Below are 14459 nucleotides of genomic sequence, written 5' to 3' on the forward strand. Positions count from 1 at the left end.
ACTAGCATTAGTTGGAGTTATGATTTGATATTGTGCATCTCAACATTGTCATTTCAGATTTGGATTGACAGGTTCGATATCCCTACTTTGAGACTTCGAATTATTCCAACGACAAGAAAAGTATAATTCATGTGAATTCGGGAGATACGACTCGAATCAGACTTGGTTGGAGTTTCCCTAAATCACATACTAGATTTGCTATTTATCTTTGACTATTATTATGTCTTGTTTATAGATTTATATTCAAGCATTGAGATAGGAGAGTCATTAGCAGACTTGCTAAACTAGATGTTCGGTGGTATCGACGCTTCGGATCAGATTCACCCCGATTGTAGACACTCGATACAGACATGACCGAAGTCTAGGAATAAGACGTACAGTTACCCCGATTGGGAGGGTAGGTGACAGACAGTGACGTCTTATTCACACCGGGATCCCTAGAGTAGAGTCGAGTTAAATCAAGACATGATTTGATTTGAATTGCATGTTTATATAGATTGGTTTCATAGATTATGGAGCCCATTATTATTTCTTTGATTCATGATTTATGATTATGTATCAGTATGTATACATGTTTTATACTGGGATTTTTTCTCACTGGATTTTTCGGCTGTTGTTATGTCTGTATGTATGCATAACAACAGGTGGGGCAGGATCAGGGTCGCGACAGAGATGAGAGATGGACATAGCGTGGTGATCACGGGCGTAGCAGAAGAACTAGTAGTTGTACTTTTGACATGTACTGTACTTAAATACTGGTTTGTAGAATATGGACAAAACAAGACATGTATATGATGTTTGTTGTAATGAAATAAATATAGAACTATCTTTTGCTTAAGTTATAAACATGTGAGTAATGTTAAAAGCAAAATTTTGACCCGTATATTTTAACAATGATCCGATTAATCCCGGAAAGAACTGAGTTAGAGCCCGGGTCCCCACAACAGGTGGTATCAGAGCAGTAGTTTCTGTAGACTGAGATAGAATAGAATGAGCGGGGTAGATCGAGTCTTCTTCCTTGCTTTTGATGTGCTAGCATGATTTATTGCTTTCCTTATTATATGTTGTATTGTATCTGAGTTGATTTACAACATATAATTGTCAAGAATGAATCAGAATCGATTCTGGATCAGAGGTATATGATCAAAGGAGGGCTGAGACAGATTGTATAGATTGTGTACTAATCTGTTTGATAATCAGATTATGCCGCCTAGAAGAATACCACAACCAGCTGCAGGTCAAGTGCCAGAACATGAGAGTACGTCAGGTACCCAGATAGACGTAACCGCTACCCCGATGGAGACTCTGTTGAAGTGGTTTCAGTCATTCCGACCCCCGACTTTGAAAGGCACTGAGAATGCAGCGGATTGCGAAAGCTGGTTGGATGATATAGAGATGTTATTTGAGTCACTTGCCTATACAGATGAACGTAGGGTGAAGCTGATTGGGCATCAATTGCAAGAAGTGGCCAAGAGTTGGTGGCTAACGGCGAAACGAGCCTTAGAACATCGAGGTATTGATATTACTTGGAAAGTATTTAAAGATGAATTTTATCAACGTTTCTTTCCAGTCTCCTATCGAAAAGACAAAGGGGCCGAATTTGTAAACTTGAGACAGGGCCAGTGGAACATAGAGAAGTATGTTGCCAAATTCTCGTCCTTGCTTCGATTTGCACCTCATGTAGCAGGGAATGACGAGGCGGTCGCCGATCAGTTCATAAATGGTTTGAATCCGGATATCTTCACTTTAGTGAACACGGGACGACCCAACACTTTTCTTGAGGCGCTGAATCGAGCGAAGGGAGCAGAGGCTGGCTTGATTAGGCAGCGAGGAGGTTCCTATAGTGTTCAGGGTCTGAGACCGCCACCGTTCGCCACACAGTTTCCACCACCTCCTCCTCGATTTGATAGTGGAAGCAGTAGTAGTGGCAAGAAGGATTTTCTAAAAGCAAAGGGCAGACAGTTCAAGAGAGCAGGTAGCAGTTCATCGAGCTCCAGTGGATCAAGACAGAGAGGTCCTGGCCAGAGTACAGATGTGACAGGTGTATATTGTACTACTTGCGGAGGCCGACATGCCACAGAGTAGTGTCAGGGAGTGATGGGCAGATGTAACATATGTAAGCAACAGGGACATTTCGCCAGAGTTTGTCCCCAGAGAGGTGCACAAAGATTTCAGAGTGCAGGGTCATCAGCATCGGTGACTCAGCCCAAAAGGCAAGCTTCGTCTGTTCATTCCTTCCAGCCCACGCCTACACAGTCCCAACCTAGAGCCAGAGGTGGCCAGACAGTGAGCCAACCTCCCAGACAACAGGCTCAGGTGTTTGCATTGACGGAAGAGCAAGCCCAAGATGCACCAGACGATGTGATTGCAGGTAACTGTTTTCTTTGCGGTTATCCTGCATATGTATTGATAGATACAGGTGCATCACATACATTCATATCAGAACGTTTTGTATTGAAACATGCATTGCCTGTAGAGTCATTGTCTACTGTAGTGTCTATTTCTTCTCTGTTGGGAAGTGGTCTGATATCTGTGACTTCAGTTAGACATTGCTTACTACAGTTTGAAGGGCATGAGATCGATTTAGAATGTGTTGTACTTGGTTTATCTGATTTTGATTGTATTGTCGGGATTGAAATGTTGACTAAGTACAGAGCCACTGTAGACTGTTTTCACAAGATTGTCAGATTCAGACCTAAAATGACAGAGGAGTGGAAATTCTACGGTAAGGGTTCCAGATCTCGGATTCCCTTAGTATCTACTCTGACTATGAGTAGATTGTTGCAACAAGGAGCAGAAGGGTTCCTTATTTATTCAGTAGATTTACTGAAATCGAGCCCGGCATTGGCAGATTTGCCAGTAGTACGAGAGTTTGCAGATATATTTCCTGACGAGATTCCAGGGTTACCGCCAGCCCGAGAGGTAGATTTTAGCATTGATCTTATTCCCTGTACCGTTCCTATTTCGAGAGCTCCATATAGGATGGCGCCAATAGAATTGAAAGAATTGAAAGCACAATTAAAAGATCTTCTAGCCAAGGGATATATCAGACCTAGCGTATCTCCTTGGGGCGCACCAGTGCTATTTATGCGAAAGAAAGACGGTTCTATGAGATTGTGTATAGATTACAGGCAACTGAACAAGGCAACGATAAAGAACAAATATCCTTTGCCTCGTATCGACGACCTATTTGATCAGTTGCAGGGATCATCTATCTATTCCAAGATCGATCTGAGATCTGGATATCACCAGCTGCGAGTACGAGATATTTATATACCAAAGACAGCATTCCGAACGAGGTATGGACATTATGAATTTATTGTCATGCCTTTTGGTTTAACGAATGCTCCAGCGGTGTTTATGGGACTGATGAACCGCGTCTTTCAGAGATATTTAGATGAGTTTGTGATTGTTTTTATTAATGATATTTTGGTGTATTAAAAGAATTTGAATGAGCATGCCAACCATTTGAGAATTGTGTTGCAAACACTAAGAAATGAAAGATTATATGCTAAACTGTCAAAATGTGAGTTTTGGCTGAGACAGGTTGTCTTCTTGGGTCATATCATATCTGGAGATGGTAGTTCTGTGGATACGAGTAAAGTGGAAGCTGTGATCGGTTGGCCTAGACCGACTTCGGTGCCTGAGATACGCAGTTTCATGGGTCTAGCAGGGTACTATAGGCGATTCATCAAAGATTTCTCCAGCATTGCGAAGCCGATTACCCAGTTGACGCAAAAGAATACACTATTTGTGTGGTCGGAGGATTGCGAGTCTAGCTTCCTAGAGTTGAAGAAGAGGCTGACAAGTGCACCTGTCTTGATGATTCCTTCAGGTACTGGTGATTTCGTTGTATATTGTGATGCATCTCACAGAGGGCTGGGGTGTGTTCTTATGCAACGGGGTCATGTGATCGCATATGCCTCTAGACAGCTGAAGCCACACGAGATTCGATACCCCATTCATGATCTTGAATTGGCAGCTATCGTATTTGCATTAAAGATCTGGCGTCACTATCTTTATGGTGAGAAATTTGAGATTTACTCTGACCATAAAAGCCTGAAGTATCTGTTTTCTCAATCAGAGTTGAACATGAGGCAGCGTAGATGGCTTGATCTACTAAAAGATTTTGATTGCGAGATCAAGTACTATCCAGGGAAGTCAAATGCAGCAGCAGATGCCTTGAGTCGAAAGGTTTGTGCCCTATCCTTATCGACGATAGGTGTTTCGAATTTAGTTGAAGATTGTTGTTTGTCTGGTTTAGCATTTGACACAGATAGTAGACCATTAAGACTTGCTACGATTCAAGTTGAGCCAGATTTGATTATGAAAATCAAAGAAGCGCAGAAAACTGATCAGAATATTCAGAAGTCGATTTAGATGGTTAGATCAGGACATCAGTCAGAATATCAGGTACATGATTTTGTCCTTTATGTGAATAACCGTATTGTAGTGCCAGATGTTTCAGAGTTGAAACAACAGATATTGTCAGCAGCGCACTGTAGTCGGTTCAGTATTCATCCTGGTGGCAGAAAGATGTACAATGATCTTAAGACACAATTCTGGTGGAAACAGATGAAATCCGATATTGCCGAATATGTAACTAAGTGCTTAAATTGCCAACAGGTGATGGCTGAAAGAAAGAGGCCCGGAGGTTTACTTCAGAGTTTGTCTATTCCTGAATGAAAATGGGATCACATTTCCATGGATTTCGTGACGAAGTTACCTCGATCATCCCGGGGTTGTGATGCGATTTGGGTTGTGATAGACAGATTAACCAAATCAGCGTGTTTTATTCCGTACAGAATGACGTACAAACATGATCAGATGGCTGAGATATATGTCCGAGAGGTAGTCAAATTACATGGTGTGCCGAAGTCTATCGTATCAGACCGTGATCCACGATTCACTTCTCATTTTTGGCACAGTCTGCAGCAGGCTTTAGGTACGACATTGCACCTGAGCACTGCTTATCATCCCCAGACAGACGGATAATCAGAGCGGACTATCCCCACTTTAGAGGACATGTTGAGAGCTGTAGTGCTAGACATTGGCACTAGTTGGCAAGATTCACTACCGTTGTGTGAATTCTCATACAACACCAGCTATCAAACGAGCATAGAGATTGCACCGTTTGAAGCATTGTATGGCAAGAAGTGCAGATCTACGTTGTACTGGGATGATATATCTGAAGTACCAGAACTTGGACCCGATATGATTCGTGATATGACTGAGAAAGTGAAGATAATCCAGAAAAGAATGAAGACGGCACAGGATAGACAGGCCAAGTATGCCAATATCAGACGTAGTCCGTTAGTATTTGAACAAGGAGACATAGTGTTTTTGAAGATTTCACCTTTCCGATGCATTGTCAGATTTGGCAAGCGTGGGAAATTGTCTCCTAGATACATCGGTCCATGCGAGATTCTTGAAAAGATTGGCGATCGAGCATATCGACTGGCTCTTCCTTCTTCTCTATCTGGAATACATGACGTATTTCATGTATCAATGCTGCGTAGATATATGCCTGATGATTCTCATGTCATTCAGCCTGACGAAGCTGAGCTTGATCAGACTTTGAGTTATACTGAGCAACCGATACAGATTCTCGATCGGAAAGAAAAACAGCTCAGAACGAAGATTATTCCGCTAGTGAAAGTCTAGTGGAATCGTCATGGCACTGAAGAAGCGACTTGGGAGACAGAAACAGATATGAAACAGAAATATCCCGAGTTGTTTACATGATGTGAGTATTTATTCAGCTTTTGATTATATTGTTTTCATTTATGATATGATTGATGACCAGCGATTTCGAGGATGAAATCATTTTTTGAGGGGGAGAAATGTAAAGCTTGAAGTTTATTAGTCTTCATTGATGTGATATTCGGAAGATATGAGTATGCATGACATGTAATGAGAGGCGCTAAATAAAAAGATGAAGTGTTGCTTGAAGAAGAAGACCGCACCTGCGCCCCTTTTGATACCGCACCAGCGGTGCATGGACAGAAAGATGGCCATTTTACAGTAGGGTCACCGCACCCGCGGTCCAAGAAAGAGTGCACCCGCGGTTGATGGACAGAGAGTTGGAAATTATTTACAGAAATGACACCGCACCCGCGGTTCAAACGTAACCGCACCTGCGTTAATGTTACCGCACCCGCGGTCTTATATGTAGCACACCCGCGGTCGTCGATTTTGGAAAATGAATGGACTGCCGAAGCTTAAGCGCACCCGCGGTCTAGACGGAGCGCACCCGCGATGCTTGGTGCGAGAAATTCACCTTTGATTTTTATGTTGTATGAGTTGAGATAAAGCAGATTTTGGGAGATTATGATTGTTGTTATTGATGTTATGGCTTGTGGATAATATGTTGATTGTTATTGGATGACCGGTATCGAGAAACTATGCCGTTGTACCGTCGAATTGTATCAAGATTTGATATTGAACCGTACTAGCATTAGTTGGAGTTATGATTTGATATTGTGCATCTCAACATTGTCATTTCAGATTTGGATTGACAGGTTCGATATCCCTAATTCGAGACTTCGAATTATTCCAACGACAAGAAAGGTATAATTCATGTGAATTCGGGAGATACGACTCGAATCAGACTTGGTTGGAGTTTCCCTAAATCACATACTAGATTTGCTATTTATCTTTGACTATTATTATGTCTTGTTTATATATTTATATTCAAGCATTGAGATAGGAGAGTCATTAGCAGACTTGCTAAACTAGATGTTCGGTGGTATCGACGCTTCGGATCAGATTCACCCCGATTGTAGACACTCGATACAGACATGACCGAAGTCTAGGAATAAGACGTACAGTTACCCCGATTGGGAGGGTAGGTGACAGACAGTGACGTCTTATTCACACCGGGATCCCTATTGTAGAGTCGAGTTAAATCAAGACATGATTTGATTTGAATTGCATGTTTATATAGATTGGTTTCATAGATTATGGAGCCCATTATTATTGCTTTGATTCATGATTTATGATTATGTATCAGTATGTATACATGTTTTATACTGGGATTTGTTCTCACCGGAGTTTCCGGCTGTTGTTATGTCTGTATGTATGCATAACAACAGGTGGGGCAGGATCAGGGTCGCGACAGAGATGAGAGATGGACATAGCGTGGTGATCACGGGCGTAGCAGAAGAACTAGTAGTTGTACTTTTGACATGTACTATACTTAAATACTGGTTTGTAGAATATGGACAAAACAAGACATGTATATTATGTTTGTTGTAATGAAATAAATATAGAACTATCTTTTTCTTAAGTTATAAACATGTGAGTAATGTTAAAAGCAAAATTTTGACCCGTATATTTTAACAATGATCCGATTAATCCCCAAAAGAACTGAGTTAGAGCCCGGGTCCCCACATATACTCCTTCACTTCATTTCAGAATTCAGAATGTAGAGTAAGGACCGAGACTCCCATGGCATGAAGAAATTCCTCAAGCTTTCTTGAATCTTAAAATTTGGATTGTGCAAAATCTAGCAGTCCGATTTTCAATCCGAGTTTAGTTCCGTGCTTCTCTCGTCAAGAGCTTCAAAGGGATGTAAGTTTTATTACTTTCCTGTATGGTTCGAAAATTTGGTATTGAAGAAATCATAGTTTGATTGATATTATGTGTTCTTGAGATTATGATAAGCCTGTAATCGAAACCAGATTGAAGAACGGACAGTTTATGCAATTGTTATCAATTTTCAGCCTATATTGAATGAGATTGTACATATTTGGTAATTGTGGGCTGTAATTGTATTGATTATGAACTGTGATTTGTATCTGTTTATGTCTGTGTTGCCGGATATATCGAGATTGCGATGTTATGCCGTCGAAACAGAATTAGATTGAGTTCGATCAAATCACGTCTTTGTTTGAGGTATATGTTGATATTGTACTTCTCGAATATGTCATTTCAGATTTTGTATTGAAGGATTCGAAGAACGATCAAAGCCAGATTGAGATTTGATTCAACCAAGAACTACGAAAAGAAAGGTATAAATCAATGTTAGACCGGGAGAGATAACTCGAGTAAGAGATAGCTTGAGTTTTCCAAAACCACATACTAAATTGTTATTGCTTGATGTGTTTGCAATTCTTGAGATTGATATGCTTAGTCTATTGAGTTATAGCAAAGCATGTATTATGAGTCTTTGGCAGAGGTGCCAAGTCACTGGACATTTGGTTTATATCGATGTGCTTAGGAGAAGATCGACTCCTATTGTTGAGATTCGATATAGTGGACCAAAGTATTGGAATAAGTACGTACCACTACCTAGCTGGGAAGAGTAGTTGGGAGAATTGTTACGTTTTTATTCAAACCGGGATCCCTAGATAAGAGTCGAGTCAAAGAGTAAGAGTTAAAAAGTTTGATTTATTGCTTTGTATCGATTTATGCTTTCGTAGACAACGATGCATATTGTTTTACAAATGTGATATGCTTTTGTTTATATTTATATGAAACGCATGTATACGTTGTTATACTAGGAATTATGTTTCTCACCGTAGTTATCTGGCTGTTGTTGTGTTTGTATGTGTGCATGACAACAGGTGGGACAAGATCAGGGTCGAGAATAGCATGATAGATCGAGATTAGAGTGGTGATCCGGGCTTAGAAGTAGAGCTGTTTTTCAACACATGACATGTAGCTGATAAACAATAGTTTGCTATGACTTTATTTTGTACAAGACTTGTACTTTTACTCATTTGTAGATATTGAACTTGATCTTGTAAATTGAATAAGATGGGACCTAACTTGTTGTAGAAATTGGTACACTTGTTTCTAAAGTGTTCAACATTAAAAAAAAATAAAAATTTGCGACCCAGTTTAGTTAAATAATCCATTTTTATCCCAATTATGATTGAAAAGAATGAGTTAGCGTTCGGGTCCCAACAAAATGTTCCAACAATCTCCCCCTTTTTGATCAGCACAAAACTTTGAGCAATTAAAGCGATATTTTTAAAGGTGAATAATTTCATACTAATTCTCCCGCTTTGTGAGAATCATAAACATTTTAAACATTTAAGTGAAAAAAAAAGATTTCAATTTGAGAGATAATTAATGGAAACTCTCCCTTAAGAACTGAATTAAAAATGAGTTTAAAATATTTTTCAGTTCGAGGGCTACGAAAGCTCCCCCTCAAGAACTGAATTAAAAAATCCTTCTTAAAAATATAATCATTTACGCGATTTAATGAAGTTTTAACATCTTTTAACATTCAAGTAGTTTAGACAACAAATCTTAGGAAAGCAGTTCAGTTATATAGAAACTAACTGGATAAACATGATGTTTATTTAATCAAACACGTGACCTTTGTATCATACATTTAATCACACTAACATGTGTAATGGAAATTGCTACTACAATAGCATATTTTAAACAAAATAAAATATCAGTCAGTTTATACTTAATAGACCTGAATATACCAACAACTGGTTGCCTTGAATTCTTTGAATACTGCATCGATCTTGAGTTTCTTTGCTCGATGAGCAGCTAATTTGGCTTGGACTTGATCTCTTTGCTGGCTAACTGGTCTAGCTGACTCAAACTGGACTCAAATTGATGCAAATGTGGTTGATCAAGCACCAAAGAAAGCATGAGAATCGTTGGAGTTGCCTGAAGGACCTATAACGAGGGGACGAAGCAAGAAGTTTAAAGATGCACTTCAAGGACTCATGATGAGCTTTCAAGGAAGTCCTACAAGTTGGATGTCTAAATTAGAGGAGGTTGGGAATCATGGGAATAATATTGGAGGTTTTTGGAATGTTATTCAAGTGCAATTTGTCGAAGGTGGAGTGCACCCGCGCCAGTTCAGGGACTGTACTCGCGGTCCATGATAATCAAATTTAAGAGAATATTGCCGAAGCTATACCGCACCCGCGGTCAAGCAAGGATCGCACCCGCGGACGGCAAGCGCACCCGCGCTCCTACAATGACCGCACCCGCGGTCCTTTTATTCGAACTTAGCCGAAGCCACACCGCACCCGCGGTCCAGTATGCAGCGCACCCGCGGTCTATTGTCAACTTCCGTGTCAAAGTTGCTAGTTATCTTCTTTAATGCTTTCTACACTACTTTTTATGGGTTTTATTAATTATATAATGCATTGTAATGACCAAAAACGAGATAATTGAAGATTGATATCAAATACATTGAGTTCTCTCAATTTTCAAAGCTTTTAGCTTTGTTCTTCACAAGAAGAAAACCAAATCAAACTTATCAAAGATTTTCATCTTTGTGGCGTTTGTCGATTGTTCTTCGCACGGATTGTCAAAACAAGTTCTTTGAAGATTCGTTTGAAATTCAATTGTTTTATCGTTGATATTTGTTGCTAAGTTATAATCGCTTAGAGGTGAATATCACAAAATCGTTACTTGTTTCAGAAGACCGGGACAACATAATCGTTCCTTGTTTGTTATTGAATTGAGGGTGCGATTTATATATTCGTGCTTGCCTTTCATTAGTACGAGGATTCGTATCATTTGGTATCAGAGCTTTGGCTCATTGAATTCAAGTAAGTATCGTTGTTGTTATTTTTCAGATCTGTCTCAAATTTCATTCTGTTTTCAGATCTGTGGTATCCTTTTGTTTCTATTGTCATATCTACCAAAAAATAAAACAAAAATTTGTTCTGTTTCAAGTTTTGTGTTATCCTTTGTTCTATTTTAAGATCTGCGTTATTTCTATCATCTTTTGATAATCCAGAATTCCCGAAAAAATTTGTTCTGTGTAATTCTGTCGTTCTTGTTTTTGTGCAATCCATGTGAAACAGTTGCAAGTGTTCACAAGTTGAATCTTGTTAGTTTGATAAAAAAAAAATAATATATATATAAAGATTGAGCACACCTTTGAGATAACTATCAAATTCTAGTGAAAAAACATTTGAGTGCGAGTGTTATTTCTTTGGAGTGATCGTGAGAATTTGGGTGAGGAAAATATTTTATTTCTACTAACATTTTATTGCAGGTACAAAATCTGAAATTAAAATGGGGAGGGAAGTAGGAGAGAGTTCGAACCAAGGGTTATCTAAGGTTCAAATGGAGGCGTAATTTGGGCATTTTAGTAGAATGTTGAGGGCCGAGTTGGATCCTTTATATGAGAGGTTGGATAGGCTTGAAGTTAGTACGAGTAAAAATAAATCTAAGCCTAAAGGTTTGGGTAGAGTGGATGAAGAAGAGAATGATTATGATTTGGAAGGAGAAGAGGAGAGCCAAAACGAGAATTGGGGTAGAAGCGGAAGAGTAGAGGATTTGGTAGGGGAAGAAGAGAAGCCTTACGTGGTAGGTACGATGATGGGAATAAGGAAGATAATAACATAGGTAGCATTAAGATGAAAATTCCGTCGTTCCATGGTAAGTCGGATCCAGAGGCTTATTTAGAATGGGAAAAGCGAGTTGAATTTGTGTTTGATCGTCACCATTATTCCGAAAAAAAGAAGGTTAGGTTGGCCGTGGTTGAATTTGTTGATTATGCACTTATTTGGTGGGATCAATTAGTGACCACTAAGAGAAGATGCAATGAGAGGCCTATAGAAACTTGGGCGGAGATGAAAAGCGTAATGAGGAAGAGGTTTGTACCAAATCACTACTATAGAGAAATGTTTAAGAAGTTACAAACTTTGAGACAAGGTGTGAAGAGTGTTGAGGACTACTATAAAGAATTGGAAGTAGTCATGATTAGAGCAAACATAGATGAGGATAGTGAGGTTACTATGGCTCGTTTTCTGTGTGGTTTGAACAGGGAAATTCAAGACCAAGTGGAGCTTAGACATTACTTGGATCTAGATGAAATGGTGCAAATGGCGATAAAAGTGGAGCAACAACTCAAGAGGAGAGGAGTTGGTCGTACCACACAAACTGGGAATACATCAACACCTTGGCGTTCCAACGTTGTTAAACGTGAAGAAAGCAAGGTAGTGGTCAAGCCCAAAGTTGACATTAAACAGGAGGCGCCTAAGCAGGGAATGCAAGGTAAACCTGAAACTCCTATTAATCGTTCTAGAGATATTAAATGTTTTAGGTGTCAAGGAATTGGACATATTGCTAGCCAATGTCCCAATAAAAGGGTGATGGTGTTGAATAATTATGGGGAGTATGAATCTCATATTGAGGGAGATGATGGAGAGGATGAAGATGAGATGCCTGCATAAGAGGATCCTGATGAGGGATATGAAGCAGTTGTGGGTGAGGCATTCGTGAATAGGCGTATCATGAGTGCCCAAGTCAAAGAAGAGGAGACGAATCAGCGGGAAAACTTGTTCCATACTAGATGTTTTGTCAGTGGCAAAGTTTGCAACGTTATTATAGATGAAGGAAGTTGTACCAATGTTGCTAGTCTTGAGATGGTTGAAAAATTGAGCTTGCCTACTTTGAAACATCCTCAACCATATAGGCTACAGTGGTTGAACGACTGTGCTGAAGTGAAGGTGAACAAACAAGTTTTGATTGCATTTTCGATTGGAAAGTATGTTGATGAGGTATTGTGTGATGTGGTACCAATACATGCTTTTCATATTTTGTTAGGAAGACCATGGCAATATGATAGGCAAGTGACACATGATGGGTTTAGAAATAAATATTCTTTTGTACTCAAGAAAGAACCCATTGTTTTACTTCCTTTGTCCCCAAAACAAGTGTTGGAGGACCAATTGAAAAAAAAGAAGAGAGATGAGGCCGAAAGAAAGAGTGAATTAAAAAGTGAGATGGCCTTTGAAAAGAAAAATGAAATGGCTAAAAACAAAAGTGATAAAAAAATTGAGATAGCCATACAAAAGAAAAATGAGGAAAAAGAAAATGAGACGAAAGAGACCAAAAAGAAAATATATATGGTCAAAAAGAGTGACATGAAACAATTGCTGCACACACATGATACACTTTTGTTGATTCTTTACAAAGAGATTCTCTTTAATACAAGTGATATAGCCGGAAATCTTCCGAGCATTGTTGTTTCCCTTTTCCAGGAGTTTGATGATATATTTCCGGAGGAGCTACCTCAAGGAATACCACCATTGAGGGGGATTGAGCACCAAATTGATTTTGTGCCCGGAAGTGCATTACCAAATCTTCCAGCGTATAGAAGCAATCCGGAGGAGACCAAGGAGCTTCAACGGCAGGTAAGTGAATTATTAGATAGGGGTTTCGTGTGTGAGTCCATGTCTCCTTGTGCTGTACCTGTTTTATTAGTTCCTAAGAAAGATGGCTCATGGCGTATGAGTGTAGATTGTAGGGCAATCAATAACATAACCATTAAGTATAGGCATCCCATACCTAGACTAGATGATATGTTAGATGAGTTGCATGGTGCTTGTATTTTTAGCAAGATTGATTTGAAAAGTGGATATCACCAAATTAGGATGAGAGAAGGTGATGAGTGGAAAACGGCCTTTAAAACCAAGTACGGGTTATATGAGTGGATGGTCATGCCTTTTGGCTTAACTAACGCTCCTAGAACCTTTATGAGGTTAATGAACCATGTCTTGCGTGCATACATAGGAAAATTTGTTGTTGTTTACTTTGATGATATCCTAGTATATAGCAAAGACTTGGATGAGCATGTTAATCACTTGAGAATTGTGCTAATCACACTAAGGGCTGAAAATTTATATGCTAATTTAAAGAAATGTGATTTTTGTACAAGCAAACTTGTCTTCCTTGGTTTTGTGGTAAGTTCACAGGGGATACAAGTAGATGAGGACAAGGTAAGTGCTATTCGAGATTGGCCAACACCTGCTAATGTTAGTCAAATTCGAAGCTTTCATGGTCTTGCAAGCTTCTATAGGAGGTTTGTAAAAGATTTTAGCACACTGGCGGCATCGATGACGGCGGTGATTAAGAAGAACGTTCCATTCCATTGGGGCGAGGAGCAAGAGAAGTCTTTTAATATTATTAAACAAAAATTAATTACTGCACCTTTACTTGTTTTGCCTGATTTTTCTAATACTTTTGAAATTGAATGTGATGCTTCAGGTGTAGGTATTGGTGGTGTTTTGATGCAAGGAGGACGACCAGTGGCGTACTTTAGTGAGAAACTCAATGGAGCAGCGCTGAACTATCCAACGTATGACAAGGAGTTGTACGCGCTTGTGAGGACTTTGGAGATGTGGCAACACTACTTGAGGCCTAAGGAGTTTGTGATCCATAACGATCATGAGTCTCTAAAGTATCTTAAGGGACAACAGAAACTGAACAAGCGGCATGCTAAGTGGGTGGCATTCATAGGTACATTTCTTTACATAATCAAATACAAACACGGTAAGGATAATGTAGTGGTTGATGCACTATCACGGAGGTACGTATTAATCTCTACCTTGGAATTGAAAATCTTGGGATTTGAACATATGAAAGAGTTGTATTTGTTGGATGAGGATTTTAAGGAGATATTTGAAACATGTATGCATGGTCCACATGACAAATTTTATTTGCATAATAGGTTTTTATTTAGAGAA

Source organism: Primulina tabacum, chromosome 12, assembly GCF_025594145.1.
Source record: "Primulina tabacum isolate GXHZ01 chromosome 12, ASM2559414v2, whole genome shotgun sequence".
NCBI lineage: Eukaryota > Viridiplantae > Streptophyta > Magnoliopsida > Lamiales > Gesneriaceae > Primulina > Primulina tabacum.